At 40.3% G+C, this 11357-nt stretch overlaps 1 pseudogene; it reads right to left on the reverse strand.

Moving 5' to 3' along the window:
• Positions 1-9905: 9905 nt before the first annotated feature.
• LOC102864214 lies at positions 9906-10625 on the reverse strand (annotated as a pseudogene).
• Positions 10626-11357: the final 732 nt, after the last annotated feature.

The following is an 11357-nucleotide window of genomic DNA, read 5'->3' on the forward strand; positions in this document are numbered from 1 at the left end:
TTGCTATGGGTTGTACTCAATGGTACCAAACAATATTTTTCTGACTTTTTCAGGTTTTACGATATTTAAATGTTTTCAATTATAAAGGAAGCATGCTGTCACGTGGTTAGTAATTTAGGCAAAATGTTGGCGGCTCAAACTCACGGGCTGCCCCCCAGGACGAAGTTGTGGCAGTCTAGTTGACAGCTCCCTGTCTGTGGAATCGCACCATGCTCCACAAGGTTCTAAAGACTGGCCTTTTAGAAGTAGATTCCTAAGCCTGACTGCCAAGGCACATCTGCATGGATTCAAACCAGGGGCTTCTGCTGATTCTTCCTGGCTTACTCATGCTTTAGGAGGTGAAACTGGAGCAGGTCTGAATTTTTAAAAGTTGAGAGACATAATCATTTGAGCAGAGTCAAAACCAGTTTCAGTGCCCTACTCACAGGTGACGACCAACCGTGCAGACTGAATCTATTATGTAAAGGAGCCCATGTTTCCATATCAAAATTGTGGAAAGGATCGTGATTTTTGTTTGGTGGCTGACATAAGTCTTCTGTCTGATCTTTTTTCTTCTAGAAAATATAATCATCACAGGCTGACCATGTAATTTAAGAATAACAAGGCTTATTTCTTTCTTTTTTAATTTTAATTTAGTTTGTTTATTTTTCATTTCAATGAACATCTACAGAGATTTTGGAATTCCATTCATTCATTGTTGCACCCTTCTCCCCGCACAAACCCCTCCCCCCTCCCGCTTATTTCTTTCCGATACAAATTCTTGCAGGTCAAGCTTCCCGGGCTGCAGTAGCAGCCTTATCTTCCTTTAAAGCAATTATATCCAATTGCTCTGACACTGAAGTGTTACCAGCTGCCTTTGTTATTTGGAACTCTGTCACCTCCACTACTTCTTAGTGACATCATTTCCTCCCACCCAGCCACTTTTTAGAGATCAGAATCCCATCACTTTCTGTGATGTTGATGCCACCTTACTTTTGCATTCATTATTGCTTTTCTGAGGGCCTTGTCTGTCCTCTCAGCCCTCTGCAGGGACATAATCAACTACCGGGAAGTCCATGAGAATTCAGTTCTTCCAGGACACTTTGCTGAAACTCCTGACAACTCCCTCAGCATCTCCACAGCATTTGGGGTGGTACTATTATGCCCAGTCTTCCCAGAGCTCCCCAGAATTTAAGGCTAGCTTTAAATGTCTTCATGGGGGAAAAAAAGTCATTCACAGCATGTTAAATCCCAAGTCTTGGAGAGCACCCTCACATCGGTAAAGGGTTTTGTACACAGGCTTACATTCCAAAGCAGGTGAAAACCTTCACAATCACTTCTGTATCTGTTGCTCCGATTCCTGCAGTGCAAATGAGCCCCATGCTGCAGCTCATCTGGTAAATGGGCAGTTTCCTCCTGTGGCAATGAGTTTACATTCTCTACAAGCTCTGCTATAACCTGAACCAAATTTTGGTCTAAGGGCTATGTTGTTGTTTACTATTGAATCAGAATCAACTCATAGCTGACCCTCGAGCTATGATTTTTAAAGACTGGAAATCATACCAGAGGAGACTGTCCTTCTTTCTCCCACAGAGCAGCTGGTGGATTTGAACCATGAGCCTTTAGATTGGCAGTGCAATGCCTAACCACTAGGCCACCAGAGCTCCCTAGAGGCGATGAGGAGGGGCAAAAGTACAATTTAATTTGGAGACACATAATCTCCTCCCCCACTTTTCCTTATTATTAATTTCAATGAAAATTTACAGAGACTTTGGATTTCCATTCATTCATTGTTACAGGGACACATAATCTTGCAGGGTGCTCTGGTGGCCTAGTGGCAAAGAAGATGTGCCTTAATCCTGAAGGCACATTGTTCAAGGCCACTAGCTGCTCTGTGAGGGAGGAATGGGCAGTCTCCTCTCATGCAATTAACTGCCTCTGAAAATCTGCTGGAGGGTCAGCTACAAGTCGTTTCCAACTCGATGGTATACGACAACAACATCATCTTGTGAGACAACCACTTTAGGAGACTTTTGTAATAGAATGATTTCTACTGGACTAGAGATTTTGAAGGAAAATTTGAAGGCTCAATGTCCTGAAGGGAGCCAAAATTTATGTCCTTATATTTCGTATCAGAGTCTTGGTCTTTCAAACTTAGGGTTCTCTTTTAGAAGAAAAAAAATGCAAGATCTATGCACTCAACGTCTATAATTGAGAAATGTCTTTCATCTGCTCTTTTCTGTAAAATGCTTTTCTGTCAGATACTGTTTTCTAAATCTTAGCATTCCAATTAAGGCAGACTAGGAAAAAGGATTGGCCATCCACTTCTAAATAATAAGCCTTCAGAAACCCTATGTACAATAGAGCACACTTGAGTAGACTAGCAGATATGGCAACTGAGACTGAGCCCTTAATTATGGAAACACCAAGGAGGAGGAACAGTCTTAAGCAGACACTAGTGATTGGAATGTGGAATGTGAGAAGCATGCGCGTAAGATAATTGAACATTGTTAAGAAAGAAATGGGGAATGTTATAAATATTGACATACTATTGACGTACAAATAATGGTGAAATTAGATGGATTGGCATGGGGTATTTTGAATCAGACAATCATATGATCTACTATGCTAGAGATGAAAAGGTGAGGGAAAATGGGGTTGCTTTCATAGTTAAGAAAGTAATCCCTAGATCCATCTTGAAATACAGGGTATTGAATGACAGGATAATATCCATATGCATACAAGTAAGTCCAGTGAATATCACTGTCATTCAAATATGCACCAACTAGAGCCAAAGAGGAGGAAATAGAAGACTTACACCAACTTTTGCAGTCAGAAATCAATCAAAGATGCAATCAAGAGGCATTAATAATAGTGGATGACTGGAATGCAAAAGTTGGAAACAGGAGGGGAGCTCTGGTGGCCTAGTGGCAAGAAGCTGCAACTACAATCCCAGAGGTGCACGGTTCGAATCCACCAGATGCTCTGCCGGGGAAGGAGGGGCAATCTCCTCATGTACCAGTCAGATCTGATTTGACGGTACACGCACACAAAAATAATAAAATATTTTTTAAAAAGTTGAAAACAGGAAAGAAAGGTCAGTAGTAGGAAAACATGGACTTGGTGACAAAAATGATGCTGGAGACAGAATGATAAGAGTTCTGTACAATGAATGTCTTATTCATTGCAAATACTTATAAGAAACATACACATGGATTTCACCTGATGGCATGCATAGGAATCAGATCAACTACATCTGTGGGAAGAACTGCAGGAGAAACTTGATATCAGCTGTGAAAACAAGGCCAGTTGTTGATTGTGGAACAGACCACCAACTACTCATATGCAAGTTCAACCAGAAGTTAACGAAGGTTAAATCAAATCCACAGGAACCAAAATTTGACCTTGAGTCTATCCTATCTGAATCTCAAAACCATCTCAGGAACAGGTTTGAGGCCTTGAACACTAATGAGCAAAGACCAAATGAGCTGTGGGAGGATACAAAGAATATCATCCATGAAGAATGCAAAAGGTCATTACAAAGACAGGAAGAAGAAAAGAACAAGATGGATGTCAGAGGAGAGTCTTAATATTGTACTATAGCACTGAGAAGCCAAAGCAAAGGGAAGAAATCAAGAAATTAAGGAGCTGATCAGAAGATTTCAAAGGGCACTGTGGGAAGACAAAGTAAAGTGTTAAAATGAAATGTGCAAAGAGCTAGAATCGGAAAATCAAAAGGGCCAAGCTCACTGGTCATTTCTTATGCTGAAGGAACCGAAGAGCAAATTCAAGCCTCAAATTGCAATACTTAAGGATGCTTTGGGAAGAATCTTAAATGATCCAGGAAGCAGGGGAGCTCTGGTGGCCTAGTGGCAAGAAGCTGCCCTGCAATCCCAGAGATATGTGGTTCAAATCCACCAGATGCTCTGCCGGAGAAGGAGGGGTTGATGGTACACACACACAGAAAATAATAACAATTTTAAAAAAAATTAAAAAATGATCCAGGAAGCATAAAAAAATGGAAAGTATAAAAATACACACACACACACACACACACACACACACACACACACACACACACGGGCACTGTACCAAAAAGAATTGGCTGACACAGAAGAACTTAATGAAACAACATAGGAGCAAGAGCTCATATGTGATGAAGAAGTGCAAACTTCTGAAAAGTTCAAAATTCTGAAGGAATTGGCACAAAACAAGGCCCCAGGAATTGACAGCATACAATTGACATATTTCAGCAAACAGATGCTGCCCTGTATGTGCTCACCAAGTTGTGCCAAGAAATCTGGAGAACAACCAATTGACCAACTGACTGGAAGAGATCCATATTTGTTCCCATTCCAAAGAGAGGTGACCCAACAGAGTGTGGAAATTATTGAACAATATCACATGCAAGCAAGAGTCTGTTGAAAATTATCCAGAAATGACTGGAACAGAACAGTTAACAGAGAACTGCCAGATGGGCAGGTTTGGGTTCAAAGAGGTCGTAGTACTAGGGATATTATAACTAGTATTAGTTTGATCTTGGTCGAAAGCAGAGAATACCAAAGGAATGTCTGTATGTATTTTATTGACTATACAAAGGCATTTGACTGTGTGGATCACAAAAAACAGTGGCTAAATCTGAGAAGAATGGGAATCCCAGAACACTTGATTGTGTTTATGTGAGACCTATACTTGGACCAGGAGACAGTTGTCAGAACAGAGCAAGGAAACACTGCATGGTTTAAAATTGCAAAGGGTGTATACCAGGGGTTGTGTCCTATTACCATACCTTTTCAAACTATATGCAGAACCGATCATCAGGGAGGCTGGGCTCTATTAGGAGGAATATGGCATTAGGAATGGAGGAAGACTCATTAACAACAAAAATTTCTAAATTATGTTACGCAGATGATACAACTTTGCTTGCTAAAACTGAGGAGGACCTGAAGCACCTGCTGCTGAAGGTCAAGGACTGCAGCCGTAATTATGGATTGAAGCTCAACATCAAGAAAACAAAGATTCTCACCACTGTGCTGATTGGCAGCAACAAGATAGAGGGTGAAGAGACTGAGATTGTTAACAGCTTTAGTTTGTTTGGTTCTACAATCAACACTTTTGGTAGCAGCAGCCAGGAAATCAAAAGACAAATTGCACTGGGAAAGTCTACTGTCAGGGACCTCTCCAGAGTACTGAAGAGCAACAATGTCTGGAGACTAAGGTGCAACTGAGTCAGGCCATGATCTTTATTCTGTGCATCAGAAAGCTGGACAATGACTAGGGATGATAGAAGGAGAATTGATGCCTTAGAACTGTGGTGCTAGAGAAGAGCATTGAATATACACCATGGACTGCTGCTAGGAGAACAAACAAGTTCGTCCTAGAGAAGGTGAGACCAGGCTGTTTCTTGGAGGCAAGGATTCTAAAGCTTCATCTGACATTCTTTGGACATGCTGCAAGCAGGGACCAGTCCTTGGAGAGGGACATTATGCTTGGGAGGATGGAGGGATAGTGTATGAGAGGAAGACCTTCGATAAAATGGATTGACTCAGTGACTGGCCTAATGGAGGTAGTTGTGTCAGAGACAATAAGGTTGGCTCAGGCAGGGTTCAGAGCTGCTGTACATAGGGTCACTATGAGTTGCAGGCGGCTTGGCAGCACATGACAACAACAACGACAACATGTGCTCAGCTTGCTTTTTTAAAAACAAACAAACAAAAAACCAGTAAAACTCCCTGTCTTTACAATTAGCACCATTGGCTTAGTGGCAAGAAGGTGCACTGCAATCCCAAAGACAAGCAGTTCAAATCCACCCGCTGCTCTGTGGGAGAAGGATGAGCAGTCTCCTCCTGTGCTTTAACTGTCTCTGAAAACCTGCCAGAGGGTCAGTTCCTACTCGACGGTACACAACCACAACAATCTTTTTTGAGTGTGTGTGTTTAAAAAACTTATTATCGTTCAGATCAGCACATTGGTTCATTTCCGCTCCTTCACGGCCAAACCTGGGCCAGGGACAGCTCCAAGTTTCCTTGCCTTCTCTTTGTCTGTGACAACCAGGGTATAAAGACCTCACAGAACCTTAAACTTCACATTGCCCTTACTTTTCTAGATCCTTTTGCCTGGCCATGAGCATAAAATCTTCCCTAATTTTGCAAGGCAATTTTGTAATGAGGTATCCCAGGTAGGCCAATTCTGGTATCATCTTCTGGTTCCGGTTCTGGTATTTACCTTCTTGATACAGGAAATGAAAGTCTTTTTGAAGGGGAGCTCTGGTGGCCTAGTGGCAAGAAGCTGCACTGGAATCCCAGAGGCACACGGTTCAAATCCACCAGATGCTCTGCCGGGAAAAGGAGGGACAATCTCCTCCTGTACTAGTCAGATCTGATTTGACAGTACACGCACATACACACACAAAATAATAAAATAATAATAAAAAACTTTAAAAAAAAAGAAAGTCTTTTTGAATACGTGTAATGAAAGGATTCTGACTTTTCATAGCACGTCCTCCGATTATGATTGGCCAAATATTCAGTTCTAGAATCCTTCTAATCACTCCTGTCCCGCATTGTTCAAGATCTAGAAATACTGCATAATCCAATGCTTCTTCCATTTCTATCTACATGGAATATTTTTTATTAGGATTAAAATATTATTATTTTGGTGAAAATATACACAACAAAAGATAAAAATTTTGAAATGATTTGAGGTTTTTTTTTTTGTTTTTTGTTTTTTATTTTTTGATTTGAGGTTTAAGCTTTAAAGATTACCTCAGGGAAATAGTTGTAGAGGTTCATCCAGTCTCAATGGCTCCAGAAAGACTGAATTCTATTGAGGACTAAAATTCTTGTTCCACATTCCTCCCCACCTGTGTTTCACCTTTTTTTAAAAAAAATAATTATTTTATTTTAAAAAATTAATTCATTGTTGCACATTTTCCTCCTTCCAGTTCCCCTCCCTCTCCCCCTCCATGTCCATGCCCCCATGCTCCTCACCTGATGCACCATATTCCCGGTATTTCAGAGGGGCCCTTATACCCAGCAGTCCTCATTGTCATCTGATTTACAGTTGCATCAACTTTCTTTTTTTTTCTTTCCACTTTATAACCCCACAATCTTTGTTTTCCAGTTTGTTAGTTGAAAACAAGAACAGCAAAAGATCTTGGAAAATAGTGAGATGTGAAAAATGTTAGCAACTACTTAAAATAAAGGCAAATTCTTACACTCTCATCCCATACAAACCAGAGTACAGTTAGATCAACTCTTGACAGTCGTATCCCAGGAGCCAATCATTTCAGGTTAGAGTTGGTATTTCCTGTGTCCATGAGGCCTAGTCAGTGGTTTTAGGCTGACTCTACAAAGACTTTCTTTAACCTTGCCCTATTCTGTACCATCCTCACAATTTCTACCATGCCCAAGCCCATTGTTAACAGTCACCGTGCCAGTCCATCTTGCTGAAGGTCTTCCTCCTCTCTTTCTCTGATCCTCCACTTTTCCAGACCTGATGTCTTTTTCCAAGGACTGGCCTCTCCTAATAACGTCCAAAGAATGTGAAATGAAACTTCACCATCTTTGCCTCCACGGAGCACCCTGGCTGCATTTTTCTCCAAGACATATTTGTTTGTTCTTTTGACAGTCCATGGGACATTCAGTACTCTTATCCAGCACCACAACTCAAAAGCATCAATTGTTCTTCTTCATCCCTATTCATTGTCTGACTTTCAGATGCATAGCAAGTAATTGAAAAAGACTGTGGCTTGGATCAGACATATCCTAGTCTTTAAACAAGCATCATTGCACTTTAGTACTTTGGAGAGGTCTTTGACACCTTGTTTTCCAAATGCAACATGTCTTTTGATTTGTTAACTGCTATTACCATGGGTGTTAATGGTGGGTCCAAATAAAATGAACTGGTTGACAACGTCAGTCTTTTCTCCATATGTCATGAAATTATTATTGGTCCACCGGTAATGGTTTTAGTTCATTTGATAAGTTGTAATCCATATTGAAGACTGTAGTCTTTAATCTTCTGCAGCAAATGCTTCAAGTCCTCTTCACTTTCTGCAAGCAAGGTTCCATCATCTGCATAATGTAGATAGTTGATGAGCCATCTTCTAAGTCTGATTGAGCTCTGGTATGTCCTCTGTAGGGAGTTGTGCTGATAACCTCAAAGGTGGCACCTCTGTTGAGGTTCAAATCCGCTAGAGGCTTCATGCATGAAAGATGGGCTGTCCCCTCTGGTACAATTTACATCTACCTAAAATAACCACTTGAGTGTCAGTTATGAGTCATTCTGATTTGATGGCAATGAATTTGAGTTTGATACTTAAAAATAGGCATGGATAATTGTGTTCATTTTTGCAATCTAGAGCTTTCTCTTTCTTTCCCTAGAAATAACTACCCTTGAGCATTCACAATTTGATCAGTCATTTATAACAAGCCCTTTTTGATTTTGCTTATTTCCCCCCAGAAAAGCAAAAGACCCTTCTCTTCGTAATGCTGCTCATTAATTCTTTTATGTCACTTGAGAAAGTCCCATGGAGGCTTTATCTTTAATTCCATGGACTTACCAAGTGTTTACTTGAAAAATCATCTGTTTGGAAAAGGTAGGATGTGGGTTTAGGTTGTATAGCGAGGCACATGCATTGTTTCAATGCTCTATCACCTTCTAGTGGGCAAAAAATTGTCATTCTGCAGTATTTGATCTCTTGATAGAATGAAGAAAGATGCAATACATCTAAGCCTCTTCCAACTCATGCTTCTCGATCTTGGGTTGTTCGTCTTCATTATTTTCTTGGGTGTCACTTAAATTTAGCTGTTTCTTTGGGATGAATTGCTTCTGAGACAAGGGAATATGTTTAAAATCTAAGACTCACACAACCTCAACAAAAGTAATTTTTCCCTGTCTTTGTCAGGAAGATACTCTTTTGTGTTAGTACCTGTTGCTAGTAACCTTGACATTAGAGTATTTGTTGTAATTCTCATCATCTTAGGATTTATTCTCTCATTCCATCATTCATCAGTTTCTAATTAAATCTTCTTTGCCAGAAACAAGTCTGGACTCTGTTGACTCAGAAGGGAGTCAGAGAAGCAGACTCTTTTCATCAGAGAAATTATATTGCTTAGAGGGAAACAGACAACAAATAAATAAATACGATTTTTCAATTACAATTTAAATACAGATATGACTAGGGAAAATGAAGATAAATAAAATTGTGTAAAAGGCAAATTTGGTGGAGAGTCCTGTTTTAGAAAATGTTATGTGGAAATAGCCTTGGAACTGAGATGTGAAGAAGCTGACGGAAGATCATAATCAACGGGGCCTTGAGGAAAACATCTAGATTTTTGGCCTGAGAAAGTGAAGGAATGTAAACGACATCTGCTAAGAGTAAGAATGGAGGAAATGTGTATTTGTGACGTGTTATGTTTGTTGTTGTTATATGCTGTTGAGTCACTTGCGACCCATAGTGACTCTATATATAAGAGCCCTGAAACCTGCTTTATTCTTTTTTTTTTAAATAAAAAAAATTGTATTTACTTAGAAGCATTCAGAATGTCAACAAAACAGCTGCAACTTTTTTTTTCTTTCTTTTTTGCAATTACAGAGTGGTATTCAGTTAACAGAACAACAATTATTTTGTATAAGCTGCATCAGACAACTGAAGATGAAAAAAAAACCACAACAAAACAAAACAAAACCTACCATCCCCATATATAACTAATTTGTGCTGTGCACCAACAAGAATCTGCTTTAAATTTCCATGCCAATTTACAACCCCCATACTGTACCAGGCAAGGTTAGTGGCTATTGAAAATACCACCAGGACAGGGCTATCTAAAGACACATTCGGTAGTGTGTTAACTATACAAAAAAAGACACTGTACAGTTTAAAAACAAATCTTACACAGCCTTACATGTCAATTTATTTTTCTTTAAAAGGAGTGAGTTGTGTACAGGGGGGTTAAATGCTTTATAGACAAGAAAAAAAACTGCGCTACAACCAACTTATCATCATCATCATCATCCTCTTCATCCTCATCTTCTTCATCTTCCTCCTCTTCTTCATCCTCCTCATCTTCTTCATCTTCCTCCTCTTCCTTCTTCTTCTTGCTCTTCTCGGCTTTGACAACTCCCTTTTTGGCGGCATCAGGCTTGCCTTTAGCCCTGTATGCAACAATATCCTTCTCGTATTTCTCCTTCAGCTTAGCAGCCTTCTTCTCATAGGGCTGTTTATCATCGGCAGCAGTATTATTCCACATCTCTCCCAGCTTCTTCGCAACATCACCAATGGAAAGGCCAGGGTGCTCGCCTTTGATTTTGGGGCGATACTCAGAACAAAATAAGAAAAAAGCCGAAGGAGGCCTCTTGGGCGCGTTGGGATCTTTGAACTTCTTTTTTGTTTCGCCCTTAGGAGGGATATAGGTTTTCATCTCTCTCTCATAACGGGCCTTGTCCGCCTTTGCCATGTCTTCAAATTTACCTTTCTCTTTAGCAGACATGGTCTTCCACCTCTCTGAACACTTCTTAGAAAATTCTGAGAAGCTGACAGAAGCATCTGGGTGCTTCTTCTTGTGCTCCTCTGGGCAGGTTTGCACGAAAAATGCATACGATGACATTTTGCCTCTCGGCTTCTTAGGATCTCCTTTGCCCATGGTTAGTTATTTCTCGTCCGCGAGGCACAGAGTCACCCAGTGCCGTCCAAACCTGCTTTATTCTGTGTCAACCTTATCGTCTCTGACACATCTACCTTCGCTAATCTATCTATCTATCTATCTATCTATCTATCTATCTATCTATCTATCTATCATCATCTATCTATCTGTCATTATAATGTTAAGGAAACAAATCCAGTGCTGCTGAGTTGATTCTGACTCATAGCAAACCTGTAGGACAGAGTAGAACCACCCCAGAGCGTTTCCAAGACTGTAATCTTTGTGGAAGTCAATTGCCACATCTTTTTTCCTGGATTGTGGCTGGTGAGTTTGAATCACTGGCCTTTTAAAGACCAGGAATCCAGACTTCCTTTTCTAATAATTACAGAGTGATTATGGAACGCTCACACTCCCGTGAAGGAGAGATGAAAAAAAAAAAGAATCAATCTGTATGACATCATGAGAGTGTTACCTAGGTAACCAGGACTTGAGTGGACAAGCTGCTGAGGGGAAGTGAAGCAGAGTGTTGATCCCAAATTCTTCATGGTTTTTGTTTTTTTTTTCTTCTAAGGTCATCTGATCACTGTTAGCACAAAATGGGAATGCGCAAATGTTGGTAAGAAGTGTGGTTACTGTTAGGAGACAGCAGTGAACCAAATGAAGGGAAGGGATGAAATTAGAGTTATTGGGTATTTGGAAAGGCAGAATTTGTAGTCAATATTGCGGTGAAAA

Source organism: Elephantulus edwardii, unplaced genomic scaffold (assembly GCF_000299155.1).
Source record: "Elephantulus edwardii isolate Elephantulus edwardi_28Jun2011 unplaced genomic scaffold, EleEdw1.0 scaffold00121, whole genome shotgun sequence".
Taxonomy (NCBI): Eukaryota; Metazoa; Chordata; class Mammalia; order Macroscelidea; family Macroscelididae; genus Elephantulus; species Elephantulus edwardii.